An 11,860-nucleotide genomic window follows, 5' to 3' on the forward strand; every position below is an offset into this window, starting at 1 on the left:
GCACCATATTTTTTGATCAATATCAGTATCTAAATCCACATGCTTCAATTATAGTGATTGCCAATATTTGTCATAATGAAATTTTCCAACAGCATACTGCATAAACTCATGTTTTCTAAGGGACCATGCTGACATCTCCTGGACATAGAGCAAACTGCAAGAATTTTATTTACAAAATCATAGATCAACAGGTAATCCAGACTAAACATGGTTAACATTGGTTACTTCTTTAGTATGAGGAGAAGAAAATGGTTAATGCAGATAAGCTGTCATGTTCGCATTTTGATATATTTCTGAAAACAGGTGTTTCAGAACATGTTCTGCAGTAGCCATACATCTTACGAGACACAGCTTTCTATGAAAGTTTAACTTGTACAGTGCAGTATGGAAAGATGAAAGAGAGTACACACATAGAAAAGAACTAGGATGGCTCTTTAAATCCTGTGGTTTGGAAATAAAAAAAACAATATTAATCCATGGTTCACTTTAACATAAAGGAATGAATATTGGATTCAGTTTGCGCTCAGCATTCATAGCTCTTTTAGAAGTATGAATGCTGATAGAAAAAGACATTTATCACAATGATTGATTCAAATGTGATTTATTGAGTTTCCCAAATGCATGGAACCAGTTTTTTTTTTCGTTCATTTTGATATAAAAATTGGCGACAGGAGTTTTGGTTTGGGGACCAGTGGATTTCCTATCTGCTTTTTGCAGATGACGTGATTCTGACAGCTTCCTCTGGCCATGACCTACAGCATGCACTGCAGAGGTTTGCAGCTGATTGCAAAGCGGGGGGATGAGTATTAGCACCTTCAGGTCCATGGCAAGGGTTCTCAACCGGAAAAAAGTGGCTTGCCCTCTCCAGTTTGGAGGGGAGTCATTGCCCTAGGACAAGCTGGACGGACTATGTCTCTCGGCTAACCTGGAAATGCCTCGGTCTTCCACCAGAGGAGCCTGGCGGAAGGGTCTGTGAAGAGTCAAGTCTGGACGTCTCTATTGAGATTTCTGCACCCACGACCGGGTTCCAGATAAGAGCAAGACATCGAGTATGGCATAAAACTTCATAACAATCTGTAAGAAAAACTTTGGTATTCAATAAGAGAAATGAAAAGCCTCTCCGTGACTTTTCCATTTTCCTCTAGTCTTTATTTGCATTGTGTTCTTCTATTAGCTATTAAAGGCCAATTCAACACCTCTACCCCTTCTCTGTACAGAGTTTAGGAATGTTTCTGCAGCTACAAAAATACCAGAAAGCTTTGTCTGAAGGGGATGCATGACAAAGGTTGCTATTACCTGAGCACCTGGTTACATCAAAAGAGTTGCCAGTGGAGTGAAGATAAGATGGGAGAAATGTGCTCATATTTACGTGTGCCAGTTAAAAGCCTCACTGCAGCATGTTGGAGCCTTTGCAGTTGGGCAATGGAGGACCCGCTAACCCGCACATAAAGTGCATTACAGTAATCCAGCTGGGTGGTAATAAAGGCATGGATCACTGTCTCAAAATGTCTTCTTGGAATAAAGTATTTTATTTTGGCTATCTGCCAAAATAATGATAAAAACTCCTTTTAACAACTGACCTGATGTGGTTGTCTAATTTGAGATCATGATCTAATTCAACTCCTAAATTCTTCACTAACAATTTATTGTACTGAGTCAAGGAACCTAGATTTATAGGGGAGTGACCCGTAGTACCTCCAAAAACCATAACCTCAGTCTTGGTTTCATTAAAACTTAAAAAATGTATTGCCATCCAGGCCTTCAGGTCCTCAAGACACCTAAGAAGTGAATGTATCGCAAACGAATTTGACTTTTTAAGAGGGAGATAGATCTGGCTGTCATCTGCGTAACAATGAAATGATATACCATGCCTTCTGAGAATAGAACCAAGTGGGAGCAAATAGAGGGAAAACAGAAGCGGGCCTAAAATCGAGCCTTGAGGGACTCCACAAAAAATAGGAGAAGAGGAGGACACTGACCCCTCAAGACTAACACAGAATGTTCGGTTGGACAAATAGGATCTGAACCAATTTAAGGCAACACCTTTGATTCCCACCCACTGGTCCAAACGAGATAACAGAATGTCATGGTCTACAGTGTCAAAAGCAGCTGTTAGGTCCAAAAGCACAAGGATGACAAAATCACCAGTGTCAGTTGCTAAAAGAATATCATTAAATACATTTAAAAGAGCTGATTCAGTGCTGTGGAAAGTTTTAAAACCAGACTGAAAAACCTCGAGGATATTATGTTCTTCAAGAAAACTAAGTAATCGACTATACACAGTTTTCTCAAGGACTTTGGAAATAAAAGAAAGCTTGGAAATTGGCCTAAAATTAGCTAAATTAGTGGTGTCTAGTCCAGGTTTTTTAATAAGAGGTTGCACCACTGGATGTTTAAAATGATCAGGAACCACACCAGAGGACAGACTACTATTAATAAGTTCAAGACAAAATTGTTCTATGATGGGGAAAACCTTTTTAAAAAGTCGAGGAGGGACAGCATCATTAGGAGAACCTGAAGGCTTCAGGTGAGAGATAATCTGCTGAAGATAAGACAGTCACAAGTTCAAACCTGACAAAAACAGCACAAGCAGGAACATTAATAGAAGGATCATGGGCAGAAGGTAAAATATGGTCTCTAATAGTTCTGATTTTATCTATGAAAAAGTGAAGAAAGTTTTCACAAAGAACAGAGGGAGCATCAATGCAAACAGTTTGTGGAGGATTAAGAACCGAGTCAATTATTGTAAATAAAACACGAAGTTTGTGAGAGTTTGACTGGATAACATTAGACAGATATATTATTTTGGCTTCCTTCACAGTCTTTTGATATCGACGCCAAGAATCCTTTAATATTTGAAACAAGACCACCAGCCTGTCCCTTTTCCACCTGCGCTCTGCCTTGCGGCATTCACGCCTATAGCAGCCTGGGTCGTTTCATTCAGCCAGGGCTCAGATTTGAGTTTAGGCTTTCTAGACTTTACAGGAGCCCCAGTGTCCATGACAGACTGGCAGGTTGCATGAAACCAGAAACTGAAATCTTGCGTGTTGTTGACTGAAGACGCTGGAGTCTGTGAGTTTCTTCAGCCTCTATCATGCATATTTATTGAAGAACTTTAACAAAGTTACATGTAAGCCCTTTTGCTTACAGCGCCATCCTCTTCAGTAAAAGTAAAACATAATGACGTCGCACATGCGCACACCAGGAGTAACATACATAACAACAACAACAGGTGGCAGTATTGAAACATGTTGAGTAAGAGCGTTTGCAATAGTAAAGTTTAACACCCCCACTCGCTCGTAACTCACTGAGTTATCTTGAAAACATATCCCTGCACATTTATGTGCCAAATATCTCCTGGGAAAACTTTTTCAGTTTTAATTTAGTAGCAGGTTTTGTCATTAAATCTGCAAGCATTTGATCAGTAGGACAATATTGCAGCACTACCTGTCCAGTGTTTACTACTTCCCTAATAAAATGGTACTTAATATCAATATGTTTACATCTCTGTCGGTTCACTGGGTTCTTAGCCAGTGCAATAGTGCCTTGGTTGTCTTCATAAACTTTTGTTTGTGAATACTGGTAACTATCTATGCCCTTCAGAAGTTGTTCCAGAAAAAAACATTCTTGTATTGCAGATGCTAATGACATGTACTCTGCCTCGCAGGTAGACAGTGCCACTGTTGGTTGCTTCTTCGTCTTCCAAGAGATCAAATAACTTTCATCATTTAACCTAGCACAATACCCAGTTATGCTCCTCCTATCAGTTGTATCTGATGCCCAATCAGCATCACAGAAACTTTTTAGTCCGAGGTTTTGTGAGTTAATTGTTTTAAAACTTAACTTTTTCTGCTGTACCTTTTAGATATCGGAGAACGTGTTTCACTGTATTCCAGTGCTCTACTGTTGGTTCAGTGAGGTGTTGCGCCAGTTTACTGACCACAAAACTTATGTCTGGTCGTGTACATGTGGACAACTATATTAAACTCCCCACAGCTTCTCTGTACTTTCTTGGATTTTCCATTCTGTCTGCATTATCTGAATACTCTAGCTTTGGTTCACATGGAGTCTCTCTTGGTTTGCAATCCTCCATTCCAAATCTCTTTAATATTTTGGTGACATATTTCTTCTGTGACATTTTAACTTGTTCTTCTGTTTGATCAAAATCTATTCCTAGAAAATGTTTCAGTCTTCCTAGGTCTTTCATTTTGAACTTTTCATTTAGCATCTTCTTAGCTTCCTTCAAAACCTCCTCACTGTTGGCTGCAATGATAAGGTCATCCACCCATACCAGTAAGACGATCTTTTCACCATTTTTCTCTCTACTATACAAACATTGGTCACTAGGGTTTTGTTTGTAACCATTTTCACTCAAGTAAACATGCAGTAAATCATTCCAATTTATGCCTGATTGTTTTAGACTATAGAGAGACTTTTGTAGCTTGCAAACAGGTTTTTCTCCTGTTTTAGACTTTTTCTCAAAACCTTCTGGTTGGTCTATATAAATTTCATTGTTTAATAGGCGCATGGAAATATGCGGATTTAACATCCATCTGATGTAATATTAGATGTTCTTGGGCTGCTTTTTGCATAACCACTCTTACACTTGTCATGTCAGCTGTTGGTGAAAATGTCTCTTCATAGTCGATGCCTTGTTTTTGATTGTAACCTTTCGCCACATACCTTGCTTTAAATCTATCAGTTCCATCAACCTCATTTTTTAGTGCAAAAACCCATTTTCCCCCCACTGTCTTTTTGCCTTGTGGTAGCTGGGTGAGTATGAAAGTCTCATTTTCTTTCAGAGACTGTTTTTCCTCTCTCATAGCTTCTTTCCATTGCCTTGAATTAGGCGATGCAATAGCTTCCATATACGTTTGAGGAATATTGCAAACTGCTCTGTAACAAGAGTCTACACTCATTTGTAGTTTATCTACTGCATCCTCAGTCTCAAAATCCTGTAGGTGCTCTGGTTTCTTTCTGTTTCTTGGTGGGTTCCTTCTAGTTACAGTCTGTTCTGGTGCAACCTCAGAAATATTTCTTTTATCAGGTTCATTTTCAACACTTCCATCGTCTTTTTCAAGAGTTCTTGTGTACAGATCCTCTAGAACATATTCTATGGTAGGCTCAGTTTGTGACTCTTCTTCTCTTGTTGTTTTAGTTGTGAATCTTACCAGTCTATGTTTCTGTATCTTTTCAGTGTTAGGATAATACACTAGATACGCCGGGCTGTTTTTGTCATAACCGATAAAGATACCTTGCTCACTTCTTGAGTCAAACTTGCTCTTCTCCTGCTTGTAAGCATAACACTGTGACCCAAATTTCTGCAACTTGGACACATTTGGTTGTTTTCCTGAGATCATTTCATAAGGTGTCTTATCTGTTCGTCTGTTGTAGCATCTGTTCCTCACATATGCTGCGGCTTGCATAGCATAGTTCCAAAACTTATCTGGTAACTTACTTTCTAGTAACAGACATCTGGACATGTCATTGAGGGTTCTCCAAGCTCTCTCTGCTGTTTCATTCTGGTGTGGTGAATAAGGTGCCGAAGTCTCATGCCTGATCTTATTCTTGGTTAACATAGCTCTATACTCTTTGTTTGTAAACTCTGTACCATTATCTGAGCGGAAACACTTCACTTCCCCATAAGGTGCCATGTCTGCCAAATATTTCTCAGTGGCTTGAAGAGTATCAGTCTTGGACTTCAAAAAATAGACCATGATAATGCCAGAATAATCGTCTGTAAATGACTCTGCATATCTGTAACCTTCTATGCTGGGTGTTGACATGGGGCCTGTTAGATCAGTGTGAACTAGTTGTAAAGGTCTGTCAGCCTTTTTGACTGGCTCTCTGTTTCTAGTCTGGGTGAATTTCCCTTTTGTACACACCTCACACAACTGCCCTGGTTTAGTTTTGCTTCCTTTTATCTCCATACCTTTAACTATCTTTTGAAGCTTTTCTACATCCTCATAATTGCAATGGCCCAAAATCTCATGCCAAGTCTGCAAATCATGGCATACTTTACATTCATCTGTCACAACCTCAATTGTGGGTAAATAGTACAGGTTACCACTTTCATATATGTCAAACGTGAGTCCATCTTTGTCCATCACATGAAAGTTCCCCTGCTGGAAGGTGATAGTTGCTCCTCCATTTGCTGCCCTTGCGACTGAGAAAATTTATTGTGGATACGATGGCATGTAGAGTGCTTCTCGCAGCTGTGCTCTTTGCTGTCGTCCCTCGTTAGACAACGGGACTGCGGTGATCCACCTTCTAGACAGAAGGTGGATCACCGCAGTCCCTCTTTGTTGTGCCATCCCGGTGCACCTGGTTCCATCTGCTAGCTCAACAGAGTGGCTCTCCGGGTGGAATGCGCTGTCAAAACTTATAAACTTTGTGATGTCGTTGATGATGTGAGATGTTGCTCCTGCATCTACCATAATGCCTTTCCGCTTTACATTGTCCGCTGGCCTGTGTTCTTTTGCGTGCTTGACCTTGTTGGGAGTATGATTATTGATTGAATAATCTTGATCAATAATTATAATTACAAATCATAATCTGACAAAATCAATTTCTTAACCATAAATCCTCATTTACGAATCGAGACCAGAGAGGTTTCTGGTGTTGTAATTGTGGCTCGACGCCTCTGACAATTACAACCGTTAAATACTCCGTAATAGTTAATAACTATTGCCGGAGATGTCACTGTTTAATCGACCGTTTCTGCCGAAACGTGTGGAACTTGAACCTTATTTTGACTGACACATCACTTTTTGCACACAATGAAACACCAAACGCTCTCTCTTTATCTATGTGAATATTTATTAATTTTCACCTACTCAACATGCAAAATTCTACATACACAGGGGTAAACACATCTAAATAAACAAAATCAACAAACGGTAGTGGGTATGTATTGAGTCAACCAGCAGTTTATGGCACTACAGATGAAGGGAGAGGATATGAAAGGGGGGGGTGTGGTGATGACTGGTGGGGGTTTGGAGCGCAGCTTAGAGTGTCTTTTATGATCTTCTGATCATAAAACTTCCCCCCTTTACTCCTGAAACAAAGGATTGATAACTTTTGGCGGCAAGCTAGCACAGTGAGATTGAAGACAAAGGTAAAATGGAGAATTTTACCATGAGGTCGTTTTAACAGTCCAGTTTTGCAACGCACCTGCGTTCAGATAGTAAACACAGACAGCTCTGGGGAACACGGCGGATCCCGATATTACATAACACATCAAAGTTTCAAACAAGCAAGGTTACATGCACATATTATTCAGAACACATGAGATCCTAACCAGCGATTCTGATCGCTTCTACAACCTCTGACCCTGCCCAGGCCTCGTAATAAAGAAATAAAAAACAGAAATGGATTTTACTTGTGTCGTCTTCTTCCTGAGCGAGGGAATTCGAGCGAGGAAAAGTGGGGTTAAGTTAATGTGCGTCCACAATTAACTTCAGGGGAACGGTCAGCCTTTGTCCTTTGGTCTTCTTGACAAAAAGGAAAAATATGATCTGACCATCAAAGTCGACTTGAAAATGAAACACGGTAGCGGTTCGTCTCTCCGAAACTCCGTGTCTCCAGTTACGTGTTAACTCACGTCTTCGATCGGCAAAAGTGAAATCTCCGGCCTTCCTAGTCCAAAAACTTCAGTTATGAATAGTTCGTTGTCCAACGAGAGAGAATGAATGAAACTCTGGACAGAGTTCTTCTCTTAAAGTGACGCGCTTCGATCCCTGGATGTGTTTCCAGCGGAAGGCAGTTTTTCAAACATGAGCGCCTCCTATATAGCATCCTGTGACGTCAGACTGGGGACGCCCAGTCATATCAGTCGCAATGCTTGATGGGATATGTAGGAGCGGGCTGTCCTGGGTACAAAATGGCCGATGCCATTGGAGGGGCACAGTGACGTCCAACAACGGGCAAATAATCCAATACTCAGCAAACAAGTGGTCCAACAACCTTGAAGAGTCTGTCTTCTTCTTCCTCTTGTTGTTCAGAGACTTTTCTAGTGCTTTCCAATCCCTCCTTTTTCTTGCACACAGATTCATGGTGTGTATTTCATCTGCAGTAACTGCACCATGCTTTCCTGGAACATATTCTTGCCTTGTGTCCTTTTAACCCACATTTGTAATACTTCAGGTTCGAATAATCATCTTTTCTGTTGGCAGTAATGATTTTGCTGATACTTTTGTTCAGCTTCACACCTGTCTTCATCACATTAACCTTACCATCTGTTTTCTTCATTTTTTCTGCTTCTTCATAAACTCTTAATCTTCTTTTAAAGTCTGTGAATGTAACTTCCTCTTCATTTTGAGTCACATGTACAGCCAGTGGTTTGAATGACTCTGGCAGGCCATTTAGTATCATGGCTATAATTAAGCCATCACTTAGGTTCTCTCCTGCATCTTTTAATGCCGTAATGATATTCTCTGCCCTTATCAGGTAGTCAGTAACAGTCTCATTGTCGGACATTCTTAGGTTTGTCAAAGATGTGTACAAGTTTATTATTCTTGGCTTGCTTTTGCCTGAATAGTGTTCTTTTAGTATCTTCAGAGCTTTTCTGCCATTGTCTGCGGCATCGTGTCTTATCAGAGACAGGCTTTTATCATCTATTAGCCTTATTAGCTCAGCATAGCAGTCTGCGTTTTTCTGATTATCTTGTGCTCGCTGTTCATCACTCGAAGGCTCTTTCAAGATAGTCTCTTTTAGCTTTAGGATGTGCAAATGGCCAAGAAATCTTGTTTCCCACAAGTCATACTTATCTTCCAACCCATCGAAGAAAAGTTGAAGTGACGCCATTAAACCAGCAGCTCTGCTTGCCATCTTGCGAACCTTATCGTCTCAGTAGTTCCCGCGTAATACGTCGCGTTCAACTCAGTATAAGCACTCACTTATCTCAATGTTAATGAATTTAGCATAGCTTGTAGAAGTCCCGCTCAATCCGTGCGGCTTTCTTCCTCAAAATACAATTCTCTGGTTGCGATCGTTGCTCTGCTTCCTGGGCCCATAACCTGTTGCAGAGGTATTTACGTTGCAGAGAGATGAAAATAAGTGAATCTGTGAGTTTCTTCAGCCTCTATAATGCATATTTATTGAAGAACTTTAACAAAGTTACATGTAAGCCCTTTTGGTTACAGCGCCATCCTCTTCAGTAAAAGTAAAACATAATGACGTCGCACATGCGCACACCAGGAGTAACATACATAACAACAACAGGTGGCAGTATTGAAACATGTTGAGTAAGAGCGTTTACAATAGTAAAGTTTAACAGTGCTTAATATTTAACATTACGGTAAACTCATTACCAGCCATATCCTGCTCTGTGACCAATGAGCTGACAGAATATTTCGGCTCATCTCATTGGCCAGCAGGTACCGTTGCTAAGGATAGATACAGGTGTTACGTCGATTCGCGTTTTCCCATCAGATACGGTTTCCCCAGCGTCTCATCGCCGCTTACGCGACAAAAAAGGCCTGTGTTTGTTCAGCGCTCGTAACCAGCGTGCCGTGCTTCCGCCGCAGGAGATCTACGGACACCGTGAAAGCTCAAACAACGTGTTTCGATAGATAGATAGATAGATAGATAGATAGATAGATAGATAGATAGATAGATAGATAGATAGATAGATAGATAGATAGATAGATAGATAGATAGATAGATAGATAGATAGATAGATAGATAGATAGATAGATAGATAGATAGATAGATAGATAGATAGATAGATAGATAGATAGATAGATAGATAGATAGATAGATAGATAGATAGATAGATAGATAGAGTGCCACACTACAGTCTCTCGGGAAAAGGCGATGTGTCAGTCCAGTGGAACAGCAGAGAGGTGGATGCAAGTTCTTCAGGCAGCTGACATCCCCAACATCCAGGCTATTGTACCCTTTGTCCTCAGCATCCCTTCTTCTAGTGGGTTTGTGGAAAATATTTTCTCCATCATGAAAAATAAATGGACTGATGTGAGGAACAAATGTTCTACAGAATTAATGAGAAGTGAGCTAATTGTCAGTCTAAATAATGAAATGTCCTGCTCAGAGTTTTACTCGGTAGTCCTGAAAAACAAACAACTCCTTGCAGCAGCAAGAGCTCAAATGAAATATAAATGGAAAAAATAGGTTGTTTCCACATAATTCAGTACTGCAGTTTTTAGTTCACTAGTTCAATATTTTTTTCACTACAACTGTACAGTCATGGCCTTTAAGGCACAAGTATTTATGTTTACAACTTTTCTACAGACTTTTTGTTTGCACTAAATGCACTATTACGAAAATGTTTTGCATTATACTGTTATGCTTTTTTATATTGTTTTAAGTTAAGCAGGACGGAGGTCTTTTCAATAGTGGTTTATTTATTTTAGAACAATATTTGTTTTTGTCTAGTAATTTTATTTTGCAAAAATAATAAATTATTTTATAAATTGCTGTATAATTGTTTTTCCATGGATATTTGTATCAGTCAAAACATGCATCGAATTAAACTTGGGTTCGAGTCCAATGTTTCCAAAGTAATTTCACACAAAGAAAAAGGGTGAAAAAAATCACCAGGCCGCTAGACGTGCAGACAGTGGGGTTGGATAGCCCTACCAGGAGGTGTCCCTTATTTATTTATCAAGGAGTTGGCAACCCTAAGGACAACATACATGGATATTAAAATATCCAACAATAAGAACATGGTCAAACTTAGGCATCACGTCCGCCAGGAAATCTGAAAAGTCGTTGATTAAATCCTTATTGTATTTAGGAGGCCGATAAATGACAGCACCTAACACTGTGTGAGGATGGCCCAGTTCAAATAAACTCAGTTCAAAGCTGCTGAACAGAGTTGATGGTGACAACTCCTTACATTTAAAACGACGTTTATAGAAAACTGTTATTCCTCCTCTACAGCCCGATATCCGCGGGCTGTTAAAATAACAGCAATCCTGCGGTAAAGGTTCATTGAAAGCACTGGACTCACCGACACTCAGCCACGTCTCAGTCACACAGAGAAAATCCAAATGCCGAGACGAGAAAAAAGTTTTGTTCACTAGAGATCTGGCATTTACCAGACCGATCCTCGCAGGAGCCAGTGTTTCCTGGGTAATCCGTGTACGGTGAGCGTGGCGAAGAGGCCGCAAATTGTGCAGGTTCACCCCACGGTAGCGGGGACGAGGAGAGCACCTCATCCGGGCCGACGACAGGTACCAGCCAGGTGTCGACTGGGTAGAGGGAACGCCACGAAAAAAGGCGAGGCACCCCTTTCGGCACGGTCCGAGGACCATCAGTAAAGCGCATTAAACACATCCTCATCTTTACCAGCCGTCCACTGCGTTTTCCCCGGCGGCTGCGGCGCTTGTTCCGCAAAAGTGGGGCCGGGTCACGGTGTAAACAAGCTGGGATCTTTGTTAGAAACGGGGGCACGGTTTTTTGTCCATCATGTCCACAATATGCAACATCATTAGCGTAAAGTTGCAAATCCAGAAGTGTTTGGCGATTATACACAAGTAAGGCGTTGACAAATTGCTGAATAAAACATATAAACAGCAGACAAACAAAGTTTGCAGTGACAGGAGGCGAGTACGGTGGCCGGGGTGTGCAAACCAACATTACAAAATCTAAAACACTTTTACAAACTTAAAGACAAATTAACATTAGACAAGAGGCGAAACATTTTTAGAAGTACTGAAACAAATTTACATTTCAGAAAACAAATTAATATTTCAGAAAACAATTTAACAAGATGCAAAACACTTTTACAAGTACTGAAACAAATTTACATTTGACAAAATCAACCGGAAAGGGAATGTACCAACGCCGAGTCAGCCTCAGGGGCTGCATCCTTCGAAGGACCTATGTGGGCTGGGTC

At 40.5% G+C, this 11,860-nt stretch overlaps 1 protein-coding gene across 1 annotated transcript in view; it reads right to left on the reverse strand.

Moving 5' to 3' along the window:
• The window catches only part of lrrn1 (leucine rich repeat neuronal 1), a 114,944-nt gene extending 103,284 nt beyond the window's left edge, over nucleotides 1-11,660 (reverse strand). The window contains exon 1 of the mRNA XM_047347811.1: nucleotides 10,973-11,660. The gene's annotated coding sequence lies outside the window, so the exon portion shown is untranslated. The remainder of the gene's footprint in view (nucleotides 1-10,972) is intronic.
• Nucleotides 11,661-11,860: the final 200 nt, after the last annotated feature.

Source organism: Girardinichthys multiradiatus, chromosome 20, assembly GCF_021462225.1.
Source record: "Girardinichthys multiradiatus isolate DD_20200921_A chromosome 20, DD_fGirMul_XY1, whole genome shotgun sequence".
Lineage (NCBI taxonomy): Eukaryota > Metazoa > Chordata > Actinopteri > Cyprinodontiformes > Goodeidae > Girardinichthys > Girardinichthys multiradiatus.